This window comes from Rhineura floridana, chromosome 3 (assembly GCF_030035675.1).
Source record: "Rhineura floridana isolate rRhiFlo1 chromosome 3, rRhiFlo1.hap2, whole genome shotgun sequence".
In the NCBI taxonomy this organism is placed as follows: domain Eukaryota; kingdom Metazoa; phylum Chordata; class Lepidosauria; order Squamata; family Rhineuridae; genus Rhineura; species Rhineura floridana.
Window position 1 is genome coordinate 220219103 of NC_084482.1, and position 10326 is coordinate 220229428.

Consider the following 10326-nt stretch of genomic DNA (forward strand, 5'->3'; position numbering starts at 1 on the left):
TTTTTTTTAAAACATATGTATACACATACAACTGCATATTAAGTATTAAAAAGCTAAAATACTAAAATGTGATGTCTGCTCCGGCGAAGGAGGAGGAGAAGGAGGGGGCTGCAGCCGTCCACCCCCGTGTCAGAGTGGGCAGAGTCTTGCACCCAGTGGGGAGAGGGTTGAAGCAGCGCGCTAGAGAGGAGAGCAGGCGCCCCGTCGTTTCTCCAGTCCGAGAGCTGGAGGGGCCCCTTGGAAAGCGAGATCGGGGGCCTGTGTTGGGAGAGTCGGTGCGCCAGGAGGCGGAGGGGGAGGGGAAGGGGGAGGGGACGGCTCCGGTGGTGCGGGGGGGGAATGGCGTCGAGAGATTCCGGGGGGGGGGGAGAGACTGATTTACAAAGAGGTTAGTGGGAGGGGGCTCAAACTGGTCATTATTGGGGTTTTTTGTTAAACTTATTGCATTTCCTCTGAAAGGGTAAATCGGGATGAAATCCGGCCGGCCTTTTGATGCCCCTGGCGTCGTGCAGACGCGTCAGAAACCTGCGGCGCACCCCCATCGCGCAAGAAGAGTGGGTGGGTGGAGGGCGACCTGGAAGGCCTGAGTGCCCCCCTCGCCTCCGTCTCCCCAAGGAGGTGGTTGCTAGGCAGAGAGGCGCGCCTTATCTCTCCTGGTTTCTGGCTGCTGGCCGAGCCACTCCCGTCTGAAGTCTGGGCAGGGGATGGTTTCGAAGCCAATGTCGCTGCAGAGGACGCAGCTGGTAGGAATGGAAAGATCCGGCTCTTTCGGTTCTCTCAGTTTCTCAACCCTCCAATGGAGAATTCAGTTCTCTACATTTCTGAAGCGATCTGTAGATTTTTTCTTATTAAATCCTCATGAAAATTCTCCACCCTTTTAGTGCTAATTTCTCCAAACCAACACCAATTGTGCATTTGATAAATTCTGCTTGAAATGCAAACTGAATTGGAATTCTCGCCCATCCCTAGTAGCTAAAGACACTGGAAGGCTTTATACCGGGTTAGACCATTGGTCCAGCTGGCTCAGTCCAGCTGACTGGCAGTGGCTCCCAGTTCAGACTGGGGGCATTCCCAGCCCTGGTTTGGACCTGGGACCTCCTGTGGGCAGAGATGGTGCTTTCCCCCAGAGCTGGCATTGTTCCCTTAGCAGTAAAGCAGGATATAGTCCTCATGGTTCTGCATAGAGAGTTGAAATAGGAGCCCAGGAACCTGCCTTGCACTGAGTCAGACCATAGAGCTGTCTAGTTCAGTGTTACCTATACTGACTGGCAGCAACCCTCCAGGACAGAAGCAATGCAGATTTTTCTGCCCCTGAGTTATGCTGCCACAAAGCTCTGGAGGAGTTCATTGGGCAAATCACCAAACTGCTTTTTAGCATCCCAGGAATGAATTCTGTCTCCTGAGGATGCCGCAGGAAATCATGTCTTGGGACCCTGGACCTGTGGCTAGATTCTCTCATGGGATCCCTTCCTCCTCTTAACAGGTAGCAGCTCTCCATCTTCATGTGGGCTAACGACTTTGCAATTTTCACAGACCTCTGATGGGAAAGCTGAAAGGTAGCGCTGCAGCTACCAGGGGGCGACCCACAGCTTCGATGCCAGAAAGACCAGCAGCAGTTGGGGGAAGGACGGGGAAGGCTTGGAGCAGGAGACCTTCCACAGGAGTGTTGACCCCCAGCTCGGACAGGAACAACAACACCTGGGTCACAACAGAGACGGACCCAAAGAGAGGAGACCCAGTAGGTTCCTTGGGGTACGTGCCGGAGACTCCTGGAGAATCTGGTCTTAGACTGGGAGGAATTTGGTGGAAGACTAAGTGGGCAGGTGACATGTTGCACCCAGAAACACAGGAGATTTAGTGTGAGTCTTTGTTTGCTCAGAAATCACACAAAGCCGTCCCTGTGTCTAATAGTCTACTATAATAAGACTACTTGTGTAGGTTTTGAAATGAACTCCGTAAGAAGGACTTCTTGTGATCGCAATGCTTGTCTCCGTGCTGTAGTTCCCACCATCTCGGAGCAAGCGGATTATGATGCAAGGAGAGCACAACAAAAGATTCAGGCTCATCCAGAGATTTGGCCTCTTGCTCCTGCAGATTCCTTTCTTCCTGCTGGAGGGTGGCGCAGGTGAGTACCTTCCAGTGGTGAAACCGTGAGGGAGGGTAGAACTTGTGCTCAACTCTGTGTGTGTGTGTGCGTGTGTGCACTCTTCCTCCTGTGTAAAAAGGAGAGGCGGATTTTGGTGAGTTGGGGGGAGAGGAGGGGCATGCAGAGTTGGCTCCATCCCTGCCCGCTCCCTCCACAACCTCTTACTCTGCACCTTGTGCAGCTGTACACACAGCATAGTTGAAACTTTGCTGCTACAAGAGGCGCTGCTGCCCGGCAATTTGGGTGACTTTAAAAGAGGGTTATTCTGGAGGATAAGGTTATCAGTGTCCGTGTCCGAGGCAGAATGCTTCTGAATACCAGTTGCTGGGAATCTCACATGAGGAGCGTCCTGTGGTTGCGCTTGGGTCCTGCTTGGGGCCTTCCCATTGGGGCATCTGGCTGGCCGCTCTCAGAACAGGATGTCGACTAGATGGGCTTTTTGCCCGATCCTGCAGCCACGCGGTCTCACCACAGTGCTCAGGGACATGCCTGTCAATCTCTCCTGGACAAACATCTTTTTCTGTCTCCCTAACTCTGCCCTTCTCTTGCAGCCTCCTCCTGGCACTCCCTCCGCTATCTATACGCTGCCACATGTGAACCTGGCCAGGAGCTGACCCACTTCTTCATCACGGAATACGTGGATGAACAGCTCGTTGCTTGTTATGACAGCGACAGCGGGCGGTACCTGCCGCAATCCACATGGGTGGAAGAATTGGAAGAGGGCGATGCCCGCTACTGGGACATGGAGACAAAGGTGTCGCAGAGTGCGGAGGTGGACTTCAGGGTGAACCTGGTGACCTTGCGGACGCGCTATAACCAGAGTGGAGGTGAGGGGAGCAGGATGGGGCACTTATTTCCCTGTTCGCCATGTTTGATGCTGTTGTATTATTTTATATAAATAACAAATTAATGCATCATTAATGCACTCCCGGCTGAGGTACAAGAGGCCCCATCTGCATTGGCATTCCGCCAGCTCTTGAAAGCGCCCTAGTTTAGATGAGCATTCCCTTGAGCTCTTTATCTGAACCTACTGTTTTAATTGCCCTTTTCCTTGCTTTAATTATTGTTGTTTTTAATGGGCTTGCTTTGCTTTGTGTTTTAATTGGTGTCCATTTTTTAACCTTTCTGTCATTGTTTTTCCTTTGTAAACCTTTGGCAATTGAGCAGTATATAAATCAATCAATAATAACACCTTCCTCTTTCAACAAGCCTTTTAAGTTGAGACCGTATCCCAGTCTGTATCTGTGTTGGAATTGCTTTTTAATATGTTTTTAAACATTTTCTTCTTCTTTTTGAAGTTTTTAAAGCTTTTAAAAATGCTTTTAAATATGTTTTGGTTTAATATATCTTAAAGTCTGTTTTTTATGATGTTTTAACATGATGAAACTGAGGTTATCAGACTTTGGACACATCATGAGAATACATGACTTCCTAGGAAAGACAATAATGCTGGGGAAAACAGAAGGGAGTAGAAAAAGAGGAAGGCCAAACAAGAGATGGATTGATTCCATCAAGGAAGCCACAGACCTGAACTTACAAGATCTGAACAGGGTGGTTCATGACAGATGCTCTTGGAGGTCGCTGATTCATAGGGTCGCCATAAGTCGTAATCTTGAAGGCACATAACAACAACAATAAATAATTTTAAAAAGCCGGCGGGATGCCAATACGGATGGCCAACCACATATTTCAGCAAGAAGTGCAGTCCATGGCACTGGTGCCACTAGTGGACAATCCCTCCCCCAACCCAGATGTGGGGGGAGGGGAGAGGTTGCTCTTTGATAGAAGGGAGGAGGGGGCCCCTCTCAGGAGAGATGCTTCACTCTCTAAGGGAGAGAGAGAGAGGCTACCACTTCAGCCTGCCCTTTTCATCCTGGGCCAGGAAATCTGAAACCCCAACAAGAGAAGACCTTGCAGATTGGCTCTGTTGCTTGAGATGCTCCCCAACACCCTCCTCCCTGAATCAGTTTTGTTGTCTCTGGTGCAGTGGGGAGGAATCTCTGTGGCCCCCCAGATGTTTCTGGATTCCAACATCCCATAAGCCCCCTGGCCAGCCCTGGCCAATGGTCAGGGATGATGGGAGTTAGGGACATAGGGAAGCTGAGTCGGGCCATTGTTCAATCTAGCTCAGTATTGCCTGCACTGACTGGCAGCAGCTCTCCAGCATTTCAGGCAGGGAGTCTTCTTCCATCCTATGAGGAGATGCCATTGGGGGATTGAACCTGGGACCTTCTGCATGCAAAGCAGATGCTCTACCATGGACCTAGGACCCTTCTCCAAAATTGGAGTTGGTCTAGGGACATCTGGACACCTGCAGGTTCCCCGGCCTTATTCTCAAAGGGTTGGAGATGGACAAGAGGTCTACCGGGGGGTTGGGAGGCCAGGGAAAGGGCAACATTGGGAGCGGGGTGGTCGTGTGGTCCTGAACCCTCTGAGGCCTCTTCCTTGTGGTGTCTCCTCCAGGTTTCCACACCCTTCAGTGGCTGTACGGCTGTGAGCTGAGCAAGGATGGGCAGAAAGGAGGGTATGTGCAGTATGGCTATGACGGGAAGGACTTCCTCAGCCTGGACGGGGAGACCTGGACCTGGACAGCAGCCGACGTAGCAGCCCAGGTGTCCAAGAGGAAGTTGGAGGCTGAGCCAGTCTTCACCCAGTACCTGAAGGACTACCTGGGGGAAGAATGCATTCAGAGGCTGTAGAAATACCTGGACTACCGGAAGGGAGCCCTGCAAAGGGAAGGTGAGGCTAGGAAATGGAGTGGGAGTACTCTGGGCGAGGGGGAGGCTCAGTTCTTATACTCGCACATCCTTGTCATTATTCCAGTGGTAGAGAAAGGGGACTTTCGCCCCTTCAATTTACATTGGTGGTTGTCTGGTAGTTTCTGTAATTGATCTGAATTTTAAAACAAACAAACAAACTCTAAGTATCCTCAAAGTAGAAATCTAGCACGGCAAGAAGAGAGTTAGGGGATATCTTTCTCCCTGGTGTGCTGACTTTCTACTTGCGGAGAGGTTTGGTGGAGCGTTGTACATGGGGAAGTATTAGAAATGGCCTCTCTCCCTCACACACAGGCTGAAGTTGCACAGTCAACTCTGCCTCGCTATTCGGCTGTGTGGCTAGAACCAGTGCAAGTGGCAGGAGCAGACTATCTGAGCAGCTGCAACTAGAACATAAAAACAACGTGACAAATTATTATTATTAATAATAATATTAATTTGGTTTATATTCCACCCTTCCTCTCAGTAGGGGCCCAGAGCAGCAAACAAAAGCACTAACGACACTCTAAAACATCATAAAACAGACTTTACAAAGAAACTTCTTTAAACACATATTAAAACAAAAATCTTTTAAAACATCTTTTTTAAAAAGCTTTAAAAGCATATTTTAAAAACAGGTAGATTAGTGGCTGGGGTGTGTTCCTCATGAAATACATTTTATTATAGTGGCTGGAGAAATGCTTTTCTTTTCAGTTTTTTATATCTTTGAACTCTTGCACATCACAGGTGTGTCCAATTTTGGGACAAGGGGGTGGGATTGGATGACCACACGGTGTTCCTTCCTGCTGCTAAATGCATTGTCCCTTCTCCCAGGCACTGGAGAGGCCCTGTTAGCAATACTAACTCCATTGCTGCCATTCTTCTGCAGAGCCCCCGACAGTGACGGTGGCATGCAAGCTAGACTATGATGGCCAGGAGACCCTCATCTGTCGAGTCCATAGCTTCTATCCTAAGGAGATTGATGCTACATGGAGGAAGGACGGGGAGGTGTGGGAGCAGGAGACCTACCGCAGGGCTGTCGTCCCCAACTCAGACGGGACGTACCACACCTGGCTCAGTATCCAGATCGACCCCAAGGACAGGGACCGTTACCAGTGTCACGTGGAGCATGACAGTCTTCTGGAGCCTCTGGCTCTGGCCTGGGAGGAGCCTGGTAAGAGAAGATGTCATGAGGACTAGACTGATTCACGGAGAATCAGGCTATCAGTGGCTACTAGCCACATTGTGAAGCTCTGCCTCCACTGTCAGAGACAGAATGCCTCTGCTGGGAATCACGAGAGAGGAGAGAGCTTTTGCACTCAGGTCCTGGTCGACCACTATGAGAGTGGAATGCTAGACTAGAAGCGCCTTTGGACTCTTCTTACGTGTTGGAGAGCATTTGGAGCAAATGCCAGAGAATCCCTGGGAAGCAGAGGCACCTTTCTATCAGGTGGAGGAGGGGCCAGAGCCTTCACAGCAGAGATGCCTGTCCTGCCAGGTCACTAGAGCCCGCTTAGTTCCCTGCAGTCTTCCCTAAAGGCCTGTGAAGCTGGACTCTGGTGCTCTCTGCAGGGCGGGAGTTGGGCAGTGTTGGGGCCACTGCAGAGGAGACCCTGCTTGTTGATTTATTCTTTACTTGTGTCCCGCCCTTCCTGCCAGAGGAGCCCAGGGTGGCTTGGTGCCCTCATGTTTGTTTTTCTTTCTCACATAGAACCGTTCCCGCTCTCAACTCCACAGAAACCCTTGCCGGTCTTTCCCCGCGACAGGGGGTGGATGAGGGCAGGGACTGGCCAGTGAGAGGTGTGTTCTGGTTTGGGATGGGTGAGAATTTTCAGACAGTTCACATTTTAAGCAGAATTTATCAAATTCACATTTTTGGAACCCCTATGAGAACCGAAACAGCAATCCTTAGAAATTCACATTTATTAGAATTTGGGGGTGCAATTTGCCAACTAAACAATATTTACAAAAATGCATATATGAGGGGAAAGTGTGCAAAAAAATGAATATATGCTTGAAAATAACAGGCAAAAATGCATGATGTCATGATAAATGGCTTGCAAAAATGTGTGCCTTGGTTAAAACTGCTTATAAAAATGTGTCTATTAGGAGAAATTCAGAGTAAATGTCGGTGAATTTTCATGACAATTTTTTTTTTAAATCGAACCGAACCGAAATTGACAGATCTTTCCATCCCTAGTTCTGGCTAGCTGGTTTTGCCCTGCAAACCTTGTGTGTGTCCTGACATGGGAGAATGTTGGGAGGAAGTTCCCCGCAATCTCTCTCTCTTTTTTTTGCTCTTTCCCCCATTTCAGCCTCCGTGCGCAGCTTGGGAGCCAGTTTGGGGGTTGTGGCTGTAGCTGTTGCCCTGACAGCGGTCATGATCATCCTATACATCGGTAAGTAAACTGTGAAGGGAGATTCGTTCTGCAAGGGACTCTGAATGAGGATGTTGCCTTACGCTGAGTCAGACTCCCTGGTCTATCTAGCTCACTATTGCCTATACTGGCTGGCAGGGGCTCCCTAGGGTTTCAGACAGGGAGCCTCTCCCAGTCCTGGAGATGCCATTGGGGGTTGAACCTGGGGCCTCCTGCGTGCAAGGCAGATGCTCTGACGACAGAGCTACGGGCCTTCCCCTGACAACTTGGTTTCTGTGGCTGCGGCAGGTGCTAACTGCCCAATCCGTAAAGGGAGAGCTTTATTTCTCTCTCCCCTCTCCCCCACCATATCTGCCAGTCCAGGTGGGCCAGCCACATAAGGGGCTCTCAAGCAGACTTCCACCACACTTCCCTTATGTTCCCCTCTAACTTTGGGTGCAAAGCAAATGCCTCTGAGCAGGAGCAGAGAGAGGGCATCGACTTGGCCCCCACGGAAGCTCAAGGTAGCTTGCTTTCCCCTGTCGAATCCCTCAGGTACTCACATGTAGCATGAGGGGAAAATACCCCTTTTCAGTCTGGCATAAGCACATGGGAGGACCGTAACACTTAATTTTCAGAGGTTTTCCTAACAGGATTTAAGGAGGCATGAGGGGAACAGGTGCCTGGAGGAGAATTAATGGTTCAGGTCTACCTTCCATGGCTGGACAACAGATGTCCTTGTTTGGTCCTCCAAAAGTCCACTCCACCCACCCACCCAGAGTGCTGCTTCCAGAGGGATGGCAGAGAGACAGTGGATTTGTGTACTAGCAAAGCATGTGCATGTTGAAGGCTTTCCAAGTCTACAAGTGAGACTTCCATGGAGGACTACTGGGACATCCCCCACTCTTCCCCAGTGGCTGTTGTCAAGAGATGACACTTACTGGGTTGACTGACCTTTAGCCAGTCACTGCTTCTCAGCCGAGCCTACCTCACAGGGTTGCTGCGAGGATAAAATGGAGAGGGGGAGAATCATGTGCACCCCCTTGAGCTCCTTGCAATCATAAAATTAAGAATCGTAGAATCACAGAATCGTGGAGTTGGGGCCTCTAAGGCCATCAAGTCCAACCTCCTGCTCAATGCAGGAATCCAAATTAAAGCATCCCCGATGGGGCTGTCCAGCTGCCTCTTGAAAACCTCCAGTGTTAGAGAGCCCACCACCTCCCTAGGTCATTGGTTCTATTGTACTGCTCTAACAGGAGGTTTTTCCTGATGTTCAATCCGAATCTGGCTTCCTGCAACTTGAGCCCATTATTCCGTGTCCTGCAGTCTGGGATGATCGAGAAGAGATCCTCGCCCTCCTCTGTGTGACAACTTTTCAAGTACTTGAAGAGTGCTATCGTATCTCCCCTCGGTCTTCTCTTCTTAAGGCTACACATGCCCAGTCTCTCCTCATAAGGTTTTGTTTCCAGTCCCCTGATCATCCTCACTGCCCTCCTTTGAACCAGTTCCAGTTTGTCTGCATCCTTCTTAAAGTGTGGTGTCCAGTAGAGATTGGTTGGGAGGATGTAGAGTCTGAGAGCCTTGTCTTGGAGCCAGGGGTAGGACTGGAGGAGCTCTGGAGGCCCTTTACAGCACTGACTATCTGATTCTGTCTCTGCAGGGAAAAGACAAGCTGCCTAGAATGCAGGATGGGGTGAGTGGCGAATAATTCTCTCTTTGTAACATCGCTACAAGACAGGGTGGCTCTGGGGTGGAGCAACTTTGGGCCAAGCCTCCTGTTCCATGGCAGGGTGGCTGGAAACGGTCTGGGTCCATGTTGCACGCATGGATTTATTTCTGAAGCCATTTTTTAAAAAAATCCCATGGAAATAAGGTTCCCTGAGTGACTTAAACATCAATAATAAGTCTGTCCCTGCCCTCAGATTTCCAACTTAAAAGGCAAGACAGAGAAGGGAAAATAAATAAAGGGTTTGAGAGGAACGAGGAAGAAAGCCAGGCTGCTTCTCTCATTTGTTTACTACAAGGAGGCATTTCTGGAGTAGCTCAGGAAACGAATACCTGAGAGACAGGCCTCCATTCGGCCACCTTTACTCCAAGGCCCTCCTTGGTCTTCCGTATTGCGTGTCTGTCCAGCGTGCTTTATCTTGAAGTTCAGGGTGGGCAGCGCTAGGCTGCAATCCTACACCTGGGAGGGAGCCCCGTTGGACTCAAATGGGGCTGGCTTCCCAGTAGACATGCATAGGGATGCACTTGTTTAAAACTATGCAATCTAAGCAATTGATGGCAAAGGGATGAGGAGCTTTAATGGTCTGATATGTAGGTTAAGAAGAAATGTTGGAGATAATCAGCTTGATTGAAGGAAAGAGGGGTGTGTGTGTGTGTGTGTGTGAGAGAGAGAGAGAGAGAGGGGGGGGGGGAACGACTGAAGAGACCCCGATTCTCCTCACAGAGCCACAATTTGCAGAGGTCCCTGGGAAGAGGGATTGATCATTAAACCACTTTAAGCAGTTGTAGCTCCCTGAAGGGAATAGAGGCCTCCTAATAACTCTCAGCACCCTTCTTAAACTACACTTCCCAGGATTCTTCGGGGCAGCCAAAGAATAAAGTGTAATAAATGTATTGTGTGAATGTGGCCTAAGGCAGCTTCTGCAGTCCCAGACCACTGTGAGGTCTGTGTAGGTAGACGTAATGCAGGAATGAGCCAGCTGTGGGTGTGCCAAGAAGCCTCTTTTGAATCTGCCAGATCCTTTCCCTGTTTTTGAAAAAATGCACTGTATCCTAACTTTTATTTATTATTTACTTATTGCATTTATATCCCACCTTCTTCTCCAAGGAGCTCGTGGTGGCATACGTGGTTCTCCCCCTCCTCATTTAATCCCCACAACGACCCTGTGAGGCAGGGTAGGCTGAGAGACAGTGACTGGCCCAAAGTCACCCAGTGGGGTTCATGGCTGAGTGGGGATTTGAACCCTGGTCTCCCAAGTCCTAATCCAACACCCCAACCATCACAGCATGCTGGCAAAGTGACAGTTTGCAGAAGGGTAGTAATGTTTGTCACTTTGGCTAC

At 49.7% G+C, this 10326-nt stretch overlaps 1 pseudogene; it reads left to right on the plus strand.

Moving 5' to 3' along the window:
* The first annotated feature begins 1540 nt into the window (after positions 1 to 1540).
* On the plus strand, positions 1541 to 9027 carry LOC133381683 (class I histocompatibility antigen, F10 alpha chain-like; annotated as a pseudogene).
* The last annotated feature ends 1299 nt before the right edge of the window (positions 9028 to 10326 follow it).